This window comes from Neovison vison, chromosome 14, assembly GCF_020171115.1.
Source record: "Neovison vison isolate M4711 chromosome 14, ASM_NN_V1, whole genome shotgun sequence".
NCBI classification, from domain to species: domain Eukaryota; kingdom Metazoa; phylum Chordata; class Mammalia; order Carnivora; family Mustelidae; genus Neogale; species Neogale vison.
The window spans coordinates 2552569-2571284 of NC_058104.1; the positions used below are offsets into that span (position 1 = coordinate 2552569).

Here is an 18716-nt window from a genome sequence, read left to right on the forward strand (position 1 = left end):
ATGTTCCAAGCTCATTAATTTTGTTAATCCACAAACACACATCTATCTTGCCATGCTTAAAATTCCAAAAGATGAGCTTAATCTTAGGTTTATTTCGTGAAGGGTACAGAATTTATCATAGGAAACCAGACGTGCTGCTATTTGGAACAGACATGTTGATAAGTCAACATTCTTTTATAGAAAGCACCTGATAAAGGATAAACCTGGAATAAATGCTTAAGATGCTAAACTACAAGTCCTGTTCTTAATTTAAAATCAGTTGGAGAATTTGGGGGCTTTTTCATTTCTCATCTGTTAAATCTTATGATGTACCCATTGGCCTAAAATTCTACATAAATGAGGAAGAAAAACCTGTTAAAGAAAAAACCCACACATTTGAAGATTTAAATTATTTGATACGTATTACCCAATTCTGGAATTCTTCAAATGTATTTCCGGGGGCATAGGACGTAGATCAGAAAGTATTAACCTAAAATCGGCATTTCCCCTAGTGACACAGATCCTGCCATCTCTGGTTGTTTCTCTGTAGCTCCTCGGTTACAATGACAGTAATCTGAACGTTTGTGGCCAGCCTCAGATGGCAGCAGAGTGCGCTGCGAACACCACTGCACAGGTTGCCCACGAAGGCCAGCAGAGACAGCCTTATGACTCTTGCAAATGTTACTCTTCCCTGAGAATAAAAATTTAAAGATTCCTGACCACATCCTGAGGGCTGAGGACAAAATGAGTGTCCTGGTGGCCCCAGCAGTTCTGGGGTGTGTGTGTGTGTATGTGTGTGTGTGTGTGACCCCCTTGGCAAGTGGTCAACATGCTGGGCACACAATGAGCTCTCATAAAGCTGAAAAGTGACTGAGTTATCCAGGAATGAAAGAATTTGAAGATACCTATAATATCTTAATAAGATACAGTTTAAAGACTTTTTATGATTTGCCTTGTTCTGTCGATTGTGCACGTAAGACAGGAGTCCTCAGTACAAAGCATCTGTTGAGCACCTATTGCGTTCTCGACCTTTCTCCTGATACTTAAAACCACTTAACAAGAGGCTCTTTTGGCCCATCTGCTGTTGACATCATGTGAACCTGGGAAATAAGACGCCAGAGCCCAAGATGCCAGGAGACCAGCCGGGACATTCTAGAGTTTCGGCCGACCAACCGTGACTCTGAACCACCTTCCAGCCTCCGAGAACAGGCATGTTTGTGGAGCTCCATCCAGTGGCCGCCGGCAGACCTTCACTCAGCAGGGCTGCTGACTATGGGCCACGGTGCGCTGGGCCACTAGGACCCATGTTTGTGCCATGAGAGGGTGCTTCTCACAGGTTTTAGCCCTGATGTGGTTGGGGTTGGGTGGGTCACATTTGGTGATGTAACTCAGTGATTTTTCACGGCGGCTTTCACCCTCAAACCAGCTGCTGAAATGCAGACAGTCTGCTACACATCCCCCGAAGGGACTGTCCTTCACAAGCTATCCCTGCAGACATTGGCCCAGACTGCACAAGGCTCGCAGAATGCACAGCAAACTGTGCCTTTACCAAGACACAGCCCTGGCAGCACTGGAGATGAGCGCTCAGTCCGCAGGTGTCTGCACCCACATATATGTGTACGCCCACATGCACACACACACACACGCTGGCCATGCCAAGTCCACGCAGCCCCAGGTGGCGATGCTGGAGCCAGGAGGGCCAGGTACCCGCAGGGACAGTAGCCAGGTGTGGGCCCGTGACGCTGGACTGCTGTGCAGTTAAGGCTCAGCATGCTGCCGTCCACAGGGCAGCCTCTCCCTGGAATTTCTCATCATTAAGTGAAGCTGAGCGCTCACTGCGCTCACTGCAATGTCCTACACCTCAGGGAGCTAAAGAAGGGCCATGTCTAGAAAGGTACATAAGGCCTAGCCGTAAGATTATACATGCCTTCTAAAAACTGTTGGAAAAGTTTCCATCTAAGAAGGCACAGGTGAATGCTGGAGTCTGCAGGAGGGAAGCACTCTGGACCACGGCCTCTGGGCCTGCTCTCTCTTGCATGGCCAGCTGGAAGGCCACATGGGTCTAGCCTCTGCCACTCGGGCTGCCCGTCGCCTGAAGCATCCAGATGCTTCTGTCACAGACAGAGGGGCCCGTCTCTGTGAGGCTCTGCCCGCTCCCAAGGCTCCAAGATCAAGGAAATGCTTCTGCAATGGACTCACAATTCCACATGGTACAAAGGGCACTCCCGAAAAGTGCCCGCCCCTTGTCCCCACCCCTCAGGAGGAGGAGCCCGCACTCCCCCAAGCCTCTGTGGACACCTCTGACCTCTGCACGTGCGGCTCCTCATCTGTGAGGAGATGGCCCACCAGACAGGGCTGACCGGGCCGAACACTGGGGCCCTAGGGTAGGACTGCACTCACCGCATGGCTGCAGAGATAGGCTGCGGGTGTTGGAAGCCAGGTTCAGACCACAAATAACCCGAACATGGTTTTCTTCAGGAAAATATTTGTCCAAACACCCCAAGCAAGGCCCCCCAGAGTTTGAAAAGGCCCCATTACTTGGCACTATGGTTTCGCTCCAAGGCTCTCGGGTGACCATGAGGTCAGATGAGCACAGAGATAAATCGGGAAAGAGCCAGCGGACGGCCGCGGGCACACGGGCAGATGGACCGCCTGTTGCGGCTCTGGCTTGTCTCCCTGTCCTGGAAGCACCTGTGGGCACGCCCGCCAAGCCTCCCATCGTCTCCCATAGCCGCGGAGAAACACGCTGTGGCCTGGGCTGGAACTGAGATGAGTCAGTCTGTAATCAGCCTACTCTCTCCTCTTCTTGCTGACCACACAGCAGCAGGGCAAGGAAAGCAAAACAAATAGCCTGGTGGCGAGCAGAGCCAGAAGTCCAGTACAGGGATCGGCCACAGACGCGCCGGTGAGACCCTTCAAGGTGACGGAGCGGCCGCTGGAGTGGGCCACGGTTAGGGCTTCTAGTGTCAGTGACCCGCATTCTCATAACTAGTGGAGTTACATGGCATCTGTCTCAACTAAAGCCAATTTTAAACATGTACAAATGTCTTAGTGACAGAAGTCGAGACGCATGCAGGGGCCATTGGTGCCGGTATCTCAGAACAGGATACATGAGGCGGCTCCCGCAGCGCCTTGCAACTACACATCTTCCTATCTGTGGACACACAGCTCCCGGACACAGCTCTCAGGGGAGTCACAGAACACATGGTCCCCTGGGGCAGGCTTCTCCCACGGAGCGGCCGCTGCTAAGGTCCCTCAGGCCTGGGGGAGGCATCAGTCCACCACTCCTTTCTGTATACCGCGTGGGGATGTTTCTCATCCGTTCCTCCACTGACGGACCCTCAGGCCGCTCCCACCGCAGCCACTGTGAGGAGAGCTGCCATGAACATGGGGGGACTGTGGGTGTGCCAGATTCTGGAGGCCATGCACGACAGCACAGTCACGTCCATAACTGGGGCTGGGCGGTGGGCAAAGCCCAGGATAGATGCTCTCACTGCAGAGAACATGAAGCCTGACCATCCTGTGCTTATACACAAAGACAACACGTCCCAAGACGGTGTGTTCTGGGACAGAGGGGTGGGCAGGAGAGCCACTGCTCCCTGAACGGGCTGTTCCATCGCCTTCTCAACACGGGGCCAGGAACACAGGAGGAGGAATGGGCCCTGGGAGACCGCTGCCAGTTCCTGTGCAAGTGGAACAATGCTGCCACCTGACAGGCGGGCCCCGTGGGCACAGCTTCTTTCCCACTTTCACTCACGTCCAGGTAACTGCGTGCACTCTGCATGTGCAGAGCTCCAACACACTCCAACCTCTTCGCCAGCGTCTACCCTTGGCACTGAGGAAGTGTGGGGCACGTGGGATAGGCCAGGCCAGGAACGAGACCGCACAGCGCTCTGCGCCGGAAGTCATGTCCTCCTACACCCCAATCCTGATATGAAGCACACAAACCCAGGGCGCAGACAGTTCTATGGGGAGTAAATCAGATCCACAGAAATGCAAAGACAGGGTGTGACAGAAGGTGGGGACAAGGCCTCGAGGCACCCCAGGAGGAGGGTGCTGGGGTGTCCAGAGATAGATGGACAGTGGGCTGGAGAGGGATCCGGTCCAGGCTGGTCCTGGGGCTGGGCTGCAGAAGCCGGCCCAACTAAGACCCATGTGGGATCCTCTCTTTGTGCAGGTCACGCTGTTTGGCAGAAACCTGTGTTTACAGATGGTCTCTGGCTTCACATGTCTAGGACTGCCAACTCCTCTAACCCTCAGATACCCTGTGCAGCGCTGCTGGACTTACTACCCTCTGGCCGGAGTGAACGGGAGCTGGGAGCTAGCCGGCCTGCCCTCACAACCCTCATCTCAATGCCTCGGGCTCTCCCCTCCGCTCGGCACCAGAAATTCAGGCTTTGTGCGTGGCTACTTCTCTTAGCAGTTCTGTTCATCCCGAGTCTCGATGGCTTGGTGGGAGCCCTGGCAAGTGGGGGGCTGGGCCCAGCGGGCAAGGTGCCCACGAGAACAGGAGGCTCCAGTGTCGTGGTGGTTCTCACGGCTCAGCAGCCGGCGGCCGGCAGTGCGAGCTTGCGGCCTGGAGGCGGACACTGCCTGTCTGCCAGCAGCAGCCACGGTGCAGATGGAACACATTTATGGACATTGCAGAATGGAGCCAAACCATACACCAGGCCTCCCAGTGGACGCAGCTGGGGATGACAATGTGGTTTTCTCAGCTTAACGGAAGACCAGGAGGTCAGGGCGGGGAGAGGCCAGCTGGGCCAGTAGCTCAGACATTTCCCTGCAAGGCTGGGAGAGCCCAGAGGGTAGGGTTACTTCTCTAAATTGGGGCTCTCAAAACCCCCAAGCCCTGAACTCATGTGAGCAGGAGGCAGGATGCCCCAGAGCCTAAGACAGAGGTGGATGCTGCTCCCTGGGAACTCACCCTGCCTGGGGGGCCCCAGATCTCATGGGAGCAATGTCCCTACGATGCAGCAGAACCCACAGAGGAGCACCATCCACATGGGGCAGGGCCCCCACCGCACCCCCATCCCCAGCCAGGCTTCTGAGGAGCCTGATGAGGCCCACCCACCAGCTCCATTGTCCTGAGGCACCTTTCCAACAAGCAGGCGCAGCTCTATAAACCCATTCACAAGACAAAGCGCGGGAGGCCCGCGGCCACCAGCGGCAAGCGGCACGTTCAGACTCAGAGCCCAGAGAGCTGGCCGGGGTCGTGCACAAGGGCTTGGACACCGGGAGGCTGAGGGAGGTGTGCCAGCCACATAGTAGCTCAGGATGCCTCTGCTCGCTTGTGTGCTGGGGCTGGGGGCCTCACTTCCCCTGTGGCCACACACTCTTGTCAGGGCCTGACTCCAGGCTGGGGGCCTCCCTACAGGTACCAGTGGGCAGAGCTGATGGCCATGCGGCTCTAACGGCAAGGCACCTCGTCACCCTGGGAGCTGAGCAGCGAATGCTGGCCAGCGACACTGACAGAGACCCAGCTGCCCCTGTCCAAGCCTCAGGTCTCCCATCTGGAGGGATTAGCCTCGGTCAGTGGTCCTCAAACCTCGGCGAGGCTTCCCCACTCCTAACCAAGCTCCTAAGCCCTGCCTGGACTCAAGGCTCTTGGCACAGAGGCCCCAGGGTGGCTTGCTCTCAGGTGCTCATCAGCAACAACACAGCAGGACCCATGTGGGGAGTCCAAGTTGTAAGAGACATCAGACGACACGTGGTCCCTGGCCCCAGTCTGGGCTCAGTGACTGAGGGGGTTCCCGGGGTACTCTCTGCCTCCCTGGAGCCTCGGTGGGTTTTCCCTGGAGCTCACGCGGCTATGGATGCCATCAGGGACCCCAGCAGGCTAGGTGCTACACGCAACGTCCCCCAAGTGCTCCTCGATCTTACACAGGGCCAGCTGTCATGGGTGCAGACACGTAAGGAGGGCTCTGCATGTCACGTCTCCAGCTGGGGCTGGACTGGGGACAGCCGCCAGGGAAGTGTCACCAGCCTCCAGGTCCATGCTGAACTCCTGCTTCCTTTATGCAGGTCATCTCCTTTAGGGATCTGGGGTCCCTGGGGCTACTTCCTCACTCCCCTCAGGGCTTCGGACCATTCTCCCTCCGCAATTCTTACCTGCCCTGTGCCCAGCCCCTTGCCAGGGCACAGTGATCAGATGTGGATGACCCTTGCAGGTAACAGCATCCTGACTCTGCCTGATCCCAACGGAGGCTCCAGGCCCAGTCCTGCAAGGCTGTGTGCTCAGGCCTCTGGCTTGCTGATCCACACTGCTGCCGGAGGACAGAAGGCAGTGCCTGGCTGGTGGAGTGCACTAAGGGAAAAACTTTGGGGGACTTTCCTTGGGCAACACAGGTTGGGAACACTTTTCCCTGTGTTATGGGTGGGGTTTTAGGTCCTATTTTAAGTTGCAGACGTTGCCTGCCTTCTGGGAGGGACCGTCTTGTGAACGGTCAGTATGTGGAGTCTGCAGGGAAACCGCTGGATGCCCACAGACCCCGGGAGGCAAGGTACACACCTCACTTTTTCTGTCTGCAAGGCAAAGCTACCTCTCTTCGTGGGCCGAGCTGAATTTTTCTGGGTCACGTGGCCAAACCACACTCTGCTTAAAATGCAGTGTGTGTGGTTTCAACGACTTCAGCTGGATTCCTGTCTTCCATGCAGGAGCGACGGTCTGTGCCTGCGTCCCTGTGAGCACAGAGCACAGGCAGGACTGAAGACTGAAGACGGACACAGCATGTGTGCCTCGCCCAGGTGAGCTGCCGGCCCTCTTGGCTTTCTTGATCTCCCTGCCTCTGGGGGCCACCACCCCGGGGACTGTGGCCTGAGCGCGGGCTGACAGTGTGGGCTGAGGGTGATTTCACAGCTAAGTGCCATTTCTTTCTGAAAACGAAGGTTTCTTTATGCAATAGCTTGGCTCCAGTGAAAACAAAAATGAGATTTATTTTGCCAGCATTTCAACTTGCAAATGATTGTGCAGAGTGCTCAGGTCCCCTCATAAGGGAAGACACACAGTGGCTCTAGTTCTGTGTCCTGAGGACAGAGCTGGGAGAGGCCTGTCAACTGTCCGCACGCACATCTGGGTGCTGACCAGAGCCGCCAGAGGCACACCCTCACACCGGCTCTCCATCCCAGGGTGCAACAGGAGAGGTTCCATTCTGGCACAGGACAGCGAACGTCTTTCAGGAGGCACAGCTGGAACATATAGGTTTCATGGGGTATGAAGCCTGGGATGGGGGGCCCCTTTCCAGAACCGTGGCGGGGGCGGGGGCGGGGCGGGGCACCCAGACCCTGTGGTGTTTCCGCCCAGAGGGAGGAGCCTAGGAAGGAAGGAAAGGCCTGAATTTTCCAGGCAAGCAGGGCAGCCAGCCTTCTGCACAAGGCATGCTTTGTGTTCAGGGCCACTCAGTATGGCATGGAAGGAAAGGGTCTCTATGACCACCTGACTCCTCTCTGTAAGTGGAAAGGAACCACCCAAGTGCCCTTCTCATGCCACCTGGTCTGACAAAATGTTCCTGAAGGCGCTCAGGGGTGCCATGCTGCGGACACACACCCAGGAGCTCATGCATCTGTCTAATACCACAGGCCTATGGAGTGGGACGTGGGGCTGTCCACCTCACAGAGGGGCTGCTGGGGCAGGGCAGCAGTGGAAGCCCATGGAGCACAGCCCTCCAGGACCTCCGGTAACAGGGCTGGGCTCTGCACGTGCCCCTCAGTCAGGGCCCCGAGGAGGGTCAGGGCCGTGGAGGGTGGGGCTGGACGAAATAGCTGGGGACGGCAGGGCAGAGACTGCTGGGGAGGGGTCCGAAGGGCCATGCGGCGGCCAGGTGCTGTGATCCAGAGCACGATGTGGCATCGCCGCAGGGGCTGTGTGCAGGAGGATAGAAACGAAAACCAGGGTTTGGCCGCCAACCTGGCCAAGCAGTGTGCCACAGCACAGTGCCATGTAGTCCTGGGACCACATGAAGCAGGATGCAAAAGGCCACAGAACAGCCACACTCTACCATCCGGTGCAGGTATGCGCTCTGCCCCTTTACCAAAGATGCCACATCCCCATCAGGCAGGATCACTGAGGACCCTGGTCGTGGTAGAGCCCCTGCTTTCTGACAGAGAGCGCCCACTTCCTCAGACCCTCCTCCAAATCACCCACTCATGCCCAAACCCTATAGCAGGCCCTGCTGGCGCAATGCTCCTTAGGGTGCATGGTCTCACTCACCATGCGAGGGGACAGCCTAGCCTGTCCCCAGAGGTTCTGGAGGTCCAGGGGCCAGGTGTTCTTGAGCTAAGGCACAGAGGGCCCATGAGGACAGGGCACCTGGCGGCCAGGGCCAGGCTCCTTGTAAGCGCTTGGTAAGTGTGCGGGGACAGGAGGATGGAGTGTGCGTCTCTAGACCAGGGGTGGGTTTGCTGGAGCGCAGTTCTCTCAGGCTCAGCTCTGCGGGGGAATGGCTGCCCCCAGGGCACTGGGACATGCTGGTGAACACCTAGGCCCACAGAGCGGCCGGCAGACACAAATGGGCATCCCTAGGCCAGGAGACCCCCATCGTCTCTGCTCTTGGAACCGTCTGAACCAGTGGGAAGCTTCTCGTGGTGGTGGCCCGGGGGGGAGGTGGGTCTGAAAAGAAGGGCCCTTGAGTACAGACAAGGGGCTCTCACTGTGTCCCTGAACGGCTGCTGAGAGGCCACAGGGACATCGGGGAGTGTGGTGTGTGTCAGAGGAAGATCCCGTGAGCACACAGAGGTCCAGAGCTCAGCCCTCACACAGGTAAGCCTCTCACAGTGGGCTCCGGCCTCTGACTTAACACAGGGACACAAGATGTGTCCACGAAAGCACAGGGACGGCAGCGAGGCAGTCCCTGTCCAGGCAGGGACGTCCACTGTGTGAGGAATGGACTGCCCAGCACTGGGTCAGACAGGGAGCAGCTATGTCTCCCGGAGGCACATGTGTGCGCGTAAGTGTGTCCAGGAAAGACAGAGGTGGTCTCAGAAGACACGAAAGGAGAAAAGTGGAAACCTTTTCATCTTCACACTTCCGTGAAGTTATTTTCCCCAAAACCCACAGAAGACATTCAGAACGGCTCAGGTATTCACACCTTAGGACCACCAGGAAGGAGAGGAGGGAGACGCCTGGTACAAGGTCCCCACAAACGCAGTATGGGTAAGCGGGACCACACAGCTGGTCACGCTCCCTTCCCAGCCCCCAGGCGGGGTCTAGAGGTGGGAGCCTGTGGACGGTCCCCACATGCCATCTGGCCTGAGTCTTGGGTGGTACCCTATGCCCAGTGTCCACGAAAGCTCGTGCTCCCCACACCACAGCACCATAAAGCTGGCCAGGCTGGACAGCACAGGGCTTGGCCATGTATGGGCTGAACAGTGACTCATCAGGCCCACGGCTGCCTGTCGGCCAGGAGCACAGAAGACTGGGATGGAATGGAAACATTTACGCAGCCAAGACCAGAAGGCGCTAAAAAAGCCAAGTCCTGCCAGAGGGAGCGAGAGCGGGAAAAGCTGGCCAAGAGGGAATGGGGTTGGTGCCTTGGGACAGAGTAGGAAGGAATCCTCCAAAGGGGCAGGGACTAAGAGGCAGTTTCCCTTCCCTGTGCTCCGTCCTGTAACTCACTAGATGAACATGGAGCAGGGAGTGTACGCACCACATTCTCATGCACCTGCAATGTCAGGAGCTGGTGGTGGAGAGACAGCCATAGCCAGAGCTGGTGAGTGACAGGAGTCCTGGTGACAGTTGCCCAGAGGTTCACATCTGAGACCAACGGGGCCACGGAGAGCCCCAGGCAGAGAAGGTCGCGCCGGCCAGGCTGAGGACACAGCATTCACCGAGCAGAATCCCGTCCTCAAAGGCTTATGCTCTTTCCATATAGAAAGTTTGCAAGCTTTTCTGGGATCACATGTGAAATGAGCCCAGAACTGGAAAGCACCCAGCAAAAAAGGACATCAAAACTTCAGAGACTCCGTAAGCATCTGCAGTGGGGAGGTCCTAGCAACTAGAGTTGTTGCTTGTACACAGGGATGACAAGGGCCATGTGGATGCAGGGAAAACACTGAACCACCCTGCTGTTCAGTGCCTGAGCAGAGCTCCTAGGGACATAAATGTGGGCCTGTAACACAGAACGTGTGAGGAGGGGCTGCTGGGAGAGGGCCCAGCGGAGCAAAGGCTGGATGGCCACCTAGGGCCCAGGGGGGCCAAGGGTGCACAAACCCTCAGGAAGCCACCCCACATGCCCCTCCCACTCTGAAAGCCTATTTAAGGAGCTACAGCCACGAGCTGCTGTAAAGAACACAAAATTCTCAAGGCCCTGGCCACGGAGAGCTCCCAGGGGACCCTAGAGCTGGACCCTGGCAGCCCTTTCATGTGACTCAGAAGAGGGCCCCCAAAGCCCTGGTTCTTGGCCTGAAACTGGCACCAGAACAAGGTAGAGTTGTGCCTCTTGGCTTCTAGGGGAGTTCGGAGTCTCAGCTAAGACCCGCGCTGGAAAGCATAGGCTCTCGCAGGGGACACCAAACATCACAGCCTCTCAGGCGAACACTGGCAGCCTCGCAAGTCTGACTCACACTTGCAGACACGAGCCCAGCACCCATTAGCAGCTGCATGGACCGAGACGGTGCAGCTCACACGCACACAGTAGGACAGCACCTGGCTGGGAGGGAGGACACACTGCCCTTCACGGCAGCACACACGGGCCCACAGCACGCCATGCTCCGCGAGGCAGAGAGGACAAGTACCATAGGACACCACAGCTGCGCAGTCGAAAGAAGTTAAAGCTATTTAAAAAGCAGACCAGGGCATCTGGGGGGCACAGTCAGCTCCGACCCTTGGTTTCGGTTCAGGTCATGATCTCAGGGTCGTGAGACTGAGCCCCGCGTCGGGCTCCACGCTCAGTGGGGAGTCTGCTGGAGATTCTCTCTCCCTCTCCCTCTGCCCCTCCCACGCTCGCACGTGCCTTCTCTCTCTCTCAAATCAATCAATTAATCTTACAAAAACAAGAACAAACCAGTGAAAGGATGGGAAGGGGGTCTGGCGAGGGCACAGACAGGAAACAGGAAGTGACTGACCCAGGGCCCTACTGCGCTGCTGATGAATTCGGGCTGATCATCAACACGTCACTGTTATCGCAGCCACACGCCACACACCGTATTATAACGTGAACCATGTCAAATTTACCAAATAAAATTCTTAAAAAAGCAAGACCTAGCAATCCTGCTCCTAAGTATTCACCCAAGAGAAAAAGTTTTCTGCTCACCTGCAAGGAGCCATATGCTCGTATATAAAAACGTATACACAAATATTTCAAGTGGCTGGTTTGTAAGCACCCACACCTGGAAATGGCCCCCACGTCAGCAGAATGGCAGACGCGCGGCTGGGACATGGCTCAGCGACAGCAAAGAGTGAGCTCTGCCCATGCATCATCAGGGAGCCTCTGATGCCGGCTGCCCAGCGGGAACATGCCAGACACAGAAGGCACCCAGAGTCCGCTCCTATGATGTCCTGGCAGTGTCTGAATGGGAGGGAAAACAGTGCAGGGTTGCCTGGGGTGTGGCACAGGGACGGGCTGAGCACGAAGAAATGGCACAGAGGAATCTAGGGGGTGATGGACCCATCTGTCTACTGTGCATGGTGGCATTTACGTGACCAGATGCATCCGTGGTATACACCAAAAAGGGTAAGTTTTGTTGCATGTAAATTTTAAAAGTATACCGGTTCTTGGGCCAAAGCATCAGGTTCTGATCTTGACGCCATCGTTACCTACTGGCTCACTGAACGAGTGACCCCATTGTTCTGTGACCTGCTCACCTCCACCACAACGTGGGATTTCAATTGTCCCTACCTCCTGCAGAGAACTACGGTTTAAGGAAATCACCCCATGTTAAGTGCTTCCCACAATGTGCAGCAGTGGGGAACACTTGGCTTTTCTGAAGGCCCTGATTCCCACGAGCCCTGCCCCCCATTGCTCCCCTCCAGGGGTGAGCCTCCAGGGCTGGGGCAGGAGGCATAGGACTGTCAAGGCCAAAGAGAAGCCACAAACAGAGAAGAGACACAAACGAGTCAGGGATGTGGGTGGGGGATTCACCGGAAGAGCCGTCATCACGGACAATTTCATGAGAAGTTCTCTTCCACGTTTTATCATCTTTCTGAATAAAACCCACAAGTGGTGGTGAGGGGAAGGCTGGAGGCCACCCAGCCCGGCAAAGGCTCAGGCCTGAGACAGAGTGGGTGGGGTGGGTGAGGCGGCTGCAGAGCCGGTGCGCTGGGAGAAGCTCTGTGCTCCTTGGGCCCAGAAGGGGGCAAAGCTGAGAGCCTGCTGACCTTTCCAGGCTGGCCGCCGCAAGGCCAGGGATTCGGAAGCACATCAGGTCTCACCTGCTGGGATGCCTTCCCCTGGGTCCCAATCCTGAAGGGATAAAAAGGTGCTAGAATTCCACCCTTTGTCCACACCCTGGGGCAAAAGAATCACACGCTTGTGTTAAATACAGGAGAGGGAACATGGCACCCAGTGGCAGGGAGCAGCACCCCACTTTTTGTGCTGCTGGCACACTGGGGGCCAGTGCGCCCCACCCATCCTTGGCAACTTCCTTTCCTTGAATGAGCCCAGAGTGCAGACCGAGGAGCTGGGACCAAGAATTCGGGTCAACAGGCGCTGTGAGCAGTGTTGACGGCAGCACACCTGCTACTGGCTGTGGCCCCACAGGTGCACGACCTCTCACCAGACAACGCACACAGCAGACGGAAGGGAGCGTGAGGTTGGAGCTCACCCCACTCCAAAGAAGGCCCCTTGCCTCTTGAGAAAGGCAAGAAGCAGTTAACAAGCTGATGAGTCCAGGACCTTCTCTCACGGCCAGATTTGGGGACGTACACCCTCTGTCCACCTGGCTGGGTGACCCAGAACCTGGCTACCAAATCAGGTAACAGAGCTGACTGCCACAAGCTGGGGGCCTCTGACAATGAGCGCCCCGAAACCACCAGCAGAGAGAGTACGGTTGGCCCCAGGAAGTGCCCAGGACACTGGCCAGATGCAGAGATCAGACGCCGGCCCAGCCTAATGCTGTTTCCTGACCTGTGGTCAATGTTCACAAGATCTTCTTTCCAATTTGCCTTAATTAAAGATTAACATTCCAAATCACTTCCTCTCTGTCGGGTCACTATTCTTAATTTTGAAGGCATTCTGCGTCCTGGCAATCACTCATCACCTTCAGCAGCAGCAGATGGAAAACAGTGCAATTCCCTGTTTCTCAGACAATGCCAGCCAGACACGGACATGGAGAAATGTGTGCATTCAAGTCACCTCTGCAGGCCTGTGGGACAGACAGCCGCTGACATGCCAGAGAAGGCAAGCACATGCTAGCCACCTCCACATGGTGCGCCCCGGGGCTGTCAGACCAGGAAGGAGGGACGCCCATGACACATCTGCATATGCAAGGGGCCACCTGTCAGACCCCCTGTGTGTGTAACAGGTGCTTCCAGATGCAAAGTCTGCTACTGAGATGGCTCTGGTGGTGGGCAGCCAGGAAGAGAGGCCATGCGCTTGTGCTCTCTCCTTCGGAAGTCTGTGCTGGCAGCATGTGACCACACTGTGTGACTCTGTCAGTCAGGCCCCAGGCCACCCCCCGGGGAGAACATGAAAGCAGGCTGTGGGGCCAGGCCTACGCGTGAGCATTCCACGAACATCAACTCTCCCATTTTACCCCTTCAACCTCCTTTGAACAAGCATCTACGCGATCTCCTGACCTCATGGGCTCTTTGGTTAAAACTGAAGGGGAGGATGTGTGTATACAGAAACCAAACAATTTCAGTGACAAAAGACCAGCCAGGAAGGATGTGAGTCCATACACAATGCGATTTAAAGCCCCAAGTCAGGACTTTACAGCTTGGCTCAAACCAACAGGTCCTGGTTGAAAGAGCAGGAAGGGCTGTGATCCTCAGGGCCAGCGTCCACACATGCCCCCTTTCCGTCTCCACAGTCAACACGACAGAGTACAGGTCTCTGGGTCCAGAAGCTGGACAGTCACAGGCACACGTGTCGCAGAATGCAGATTCTGGCTGTTCCCCAGCCTGACGCTGAGGCCCTGAGTGAGCACAAGGCCCAGGAGGAGTTCTAAATCTGGGTCCCGGAACTCCACTCCCCTGCAGTCCTTCAGGAGGTGGGGGCCCCTGGCGCACAAGCTTTAGCAGTGGGACTAAGACGTGACCTCATTCCAAGAAGCTGTCTCTCTTAAGAGCAGAAAGCTTCATTCCGATGTGCGGGGAGAAGAAGTGGACAGGCACCCAGGCCCCTGCTCCAGAACCCCCACAGGGAAGCTGGCAATCACACCAATCCCTATTCCCACCCTCCTCGGGGGAGGCCCTCCTCCGGGCAGGCCCCCCACCCCCGCCCTTCTCGTGACCCCAGGGTGATGGCCAGTAAATAGTGTGGTATGCTTCCATTGCAGCTCGGACGCAGCTGGGATGAGCTTGCACAATATGTCGTGGGTCCAGTACCCGAGTCGCGTGTCCATAGCAGTCGAGGATGTCATCGCCGCACAGAGCATCGTCTCTAGGTGCCTGCAGGTCTACATGGCTCTGGGGGTTCCGGTGAGCTTGGCGGCTGGGCTCTTCAACCTGACCACCTTCATCAAGGGCCGTGCCAGGTGGGGTGGCCTGGATGCATTCCTCTCGGACCTCACAATCACCAACGTGTTGGTGACGCTGCTGTCCCTCACCGCCATCAGCCGGCCAGACTACATGGTCGCCACCAACCTGAGTTGTGCCACCCTCTCCTTCCTGGCCAATGTCTGCTACTTCAATGCACAGTATGTGCAGCTGGTGATGCTCTTTGCGTTCCTGCTACAGGGCTCTGCGCCCTGCCTGCCCATGGCCACCAAGGCGGCCCAGAGGCCCGTGGAGAGCCTGGCCGTCATCGGGGGCTGTGCCTTCTGCAGCTCCCTGGGACTGGCAGCCCTGCTGGGCACATCTGGGGAGCTGTCCAGAACCATCCTGTGCCAGGTGGACCCGCTGACCGCCTGGCCCGAGTATGAAATCGTCAAGGTCAGCCTGGGCTTCGGGCTGGCCCTTGTCCTGAAGCTGGCGTTCTTCATCCTGCTCGTTGTCCAGCTGGCCTGGCGGGCGGCCCCTCCCCAGAGGGATGTGGCCTCCGCTCCCTGCCTTGTGCTTGCCATGGCCCTGACCACGTTTGCCTGCCGCCTCTTCTACAACATTGCACTCCTGCAACGGGCCCGGCTGAAGCTGCAGAGGGACATTGGCTCCCCCAGGGATGAGCTGCTCATGAACCTGGCAGAGCTGGTCCTGTTTGGTGAGAGCTGCATGAATTCCCTGGCCATCCTCTTCCTCCACAGGCCTTGCAGGCTGGCACTGCTGAGCCTTGCAAAGCGCATCACCCAACGGTGCAGGAAGGCAGATCCCAGCGACAGCTTCTCCTTAAAGAGAGTCAGTGGTTAAGGCAGGACTCCGTCTGCAGTGGACGAGCAAGCAGGACAAGTGAGGGGGTCTTCCTGGCAGGGAGGGGACAGGACCATCTGTTGGAACTCCAGTCTGCATGGTGAGCACCACTGGGGGGACAGGATCGTCTGGAAGGCATGGCAAACCAGCTGCCTGGCATGTGGCTCCACACCCTAGATCAATGCTTGCAGCTAAAGGAAACCCTGCAAATCAAGGGCTCGGCGACTGTGGGGGCCAAAGCTGTCCAGACACGGAGCTGACCGGATGGAGACGTCCTACATGCTGGTGGGCAGTTCCGTGAGCCTGAGTTGGCATCCTTCTATGCCCCTTCCCAGCCAGACAACAGAATCTTGAAAATAAACACATTGTTCAAATAACTTTGGGGCCATATTATAATCTAGCCCTAAAGGGTCGTTAACTGGTTAACTTTTAACAATGCCAGAGAGTCTGGACTGCAGACATACTGCTAAGTGCAAAGGAACTCAGTTTTATCTCTGTAAGTGTACCATCCTCACTGGAGGTCTAAGAGTATCACCCACAGGCTGATCAAGTGTCACACAGTGCTCCTGGCTCCCTACCAGGTCATCAAGTGTCACATGGCACTCCCGGCTCCCTGCGACCTGGCAGGTGGTTGGTGCCCACCATAAGGTACCAAACATAAAATACGAAGTTCAGTAGTTAATCTTAATGCAGAATTCACACTTAACAATTCTTGCTAGATTTACATTAAGATTTTCTTGGTCGAACAGAGAAAGGAGGCATGGAAGGGAAAGGGGTCTCTGGTTGTGGGAATCTATACCTTTGACAGGTTTGGTTTTTTATGAAAACCTCGAGAGTAGTTTTAGGGTCACAATAAAATTAAAAGGAATGAAGAGGTTCCCTCCACGCCCTGCCCCCACCCTGACGTCCCCCTGATGGAGTGTCTGTCACAAGTCATGGATCTCCACTGACACATCGCTGTGGAGTGTCTGTCACAAGTCATGGATCTCCACTGACATATCGCTGTCATGCCAAGTCCATAGTTCACGTCTGGGCTCACTCCTGGTGCTGGACATTCCGTGGTTCCGACGGGTTTATGCGGACACTCAGCCTTCGTTATGGCGTCACAGAGGACCCACTGCCTGAAAAGCCCCCATGCTCTGCCCCTTCATCCCTGCCCCTGGTCCCGGGCCCCCACCCATCTTTACTGTCCCCGCAGTCCTGCTTTTTCCAGAACACCCTGTAGCTGGCATCCCACAGTCCGGAGCCAGCTCACACTGGCTTCTGTCACTTGGGAACATGCACGTCAAGTTCCTCCATGTCTTGGTAGCTGGTTTCTTTTTAGGGCTAACACTCTGTTGTCTGGGTAGCTTCTATTTTAATGACTATTTTATGTTATTCTGCAAACAACAGGACAAAAACTTGCCTCTTCGATGTTGATACATCTGCATTATTTCTTTGGAAAAAAAAGAATTTGGATTACATTGTTAAGTTGCTTCTGTAAAACACCATTAAAATAGTAAATGCTTTAAAACCCCACTCCCTTCTGTTTCTGCTCCTCTGTGTGCTCACACACTCCAGGATCCTTGGCCCTGGACCACAGGCAGGCGCGAGGCCCGCAGGGGCTGGCAGGGTGCACAAAGGACGGAGCTGGGAGCATCTGGAAATCAATGCGCTCCCTTCCGCCGGGAGGATCAAGCAGGACAAATGGCATCAGGATGGACATGTCAAGGCTGCTCCTTCACACATGATAGAGTAATTCTTACTAGATGCTGGATGTCATGAATTTCCCTTGTTGGGTGTTAAATTTCACTCTCATTTTTTAAAAAAGATTTTATTTATTTGAGAGAGAGAGCAAGCAAGAGAGAGAGAGAGAACGAACACGAGTGGTGAGGAGCGGCAGAGGGAGAGGGAGAAGCGGGCTCCCTGACACGGGCCTCGATCCCTGGACCTTAGGATCATGACTGGAGCCAAAGGCGTAGACGCTTCATCGACTGAGCCCCCCAGGTGCCCCTGCTCTCTTCTCTTGAAGAGTACTGACATTTACTCCGGCAGGCATGTTGTTCCCTGCGGATCCGTGGGATTCTCTGGAGAGTTGTGTTTAAGCTTTGTTAGTCAGGGTCTGGTGTGTCCCACTCTGGGGTCTCTCCTCGTTGTCACAAATGCTCAGAAATATCTCTGGTCTGACCAGGTGGAAGAGAACGTGGCCCAGGCCTACGTAAACTCTGGGAGTTGTTCAGCTTGGAGCTGGCCTGTAGTTGTTCTCAGTCAGGCCTTGACTGTTCCCACCAGGCACGTACAGGTTCAGCTCTCTGCATCTCGGGAGCTCATTTTTGACATGGCTCCCTGTCTCCAGCCCCATCTCCTGCCATTCCAGCTCCTTTGGCCTCCCAGAAACCTAATCCTGTCCCCTCAATGTGGTCTGGTCATCCGAACTGCTCAGATCCCTTCCTGCCCCCGGACAAGGGGGCTCACTGTGCCTCCTTCCTTCTCTCTGAGACCAAGAGCCTACACTGCCCACTGCCCCAGTGTCTGGAAACAGCTCTGTCCTCTATCTTATCCAGCTTTTAATGGTTTATGGCAAGTTCCCTGACGTTACTCATTTACGGCCAGAAGTGGAAGGATCTAAATTAATGTATAAATATACAATAATAGAAGCCAACAGCCTGCTAGTTTTAGAACAGAAGGAGGGGTTAGACTCACATGTGCTCAGGCTCCTCTAAGAAATGGCCGACTCACACTGGGACAGCAAACACGTAAGCCAAGCCCGGAGAATCTGATCCCACGGAGTTTCTCAGTATTTTGGCTAAAGGAATAGTTTTAGAACTCAACCACAGGAATGTAAGACGGTGGTTCTCAAACTTTTTCTTTTGAGCCACAGGATCCTTTCTTTAAACAAATCCTATGAGGAAGCCCAGTGTCTGAGACACTAAAAGGTACCGTGGTGATGGGAGAGGAGGTGCGGAAACCCGACCCTAGAGCACCAAGGTGCCCCCGGCCCCCACCACCAGCCCTGCGTGGGTCTCGTCTATTCACCCCTTGCCCTGGGACAGACAGGACACACTGAGAACGGGAGCTCCTCAAGGACCAAGCCGAGAGAAAGGTCAAGAGCCACAGAGGAGAAAACACACAGAACTGTGGTTTTCCACCGTGGGGGGTTGCTTTAGCCCAGAAGGTGCCCACGAAACCTCGATTTGAAAAAGATGGCTCGGAATGAAGAGGGTGGAGGGTGAGGGGCAGCCACTTCCTGAGGCTCCCAGCCTCTCCCTGAAGACCCGGGCCACCGGCCTGGCATTCTAGAACATGCCACCCACAAACAGCC

At 55.9% G+C, this 18716-nt stretch overlaps 1 protein-coding gene across 2 annotated transcripts in view; it reads right to left on the bottom strand.

Moving 5' to 3' along the window:
- The window catches only part of C14H7orf50 (chromosome 14 C7orf50 homolog), a 121301-nt gene that overhangs the window by 52222 nt on the left and 50363 nt on the right, over positions 1-18716 (bottom strand). The gene's annotated exons all lie outside the window — the stretch shown is intronic.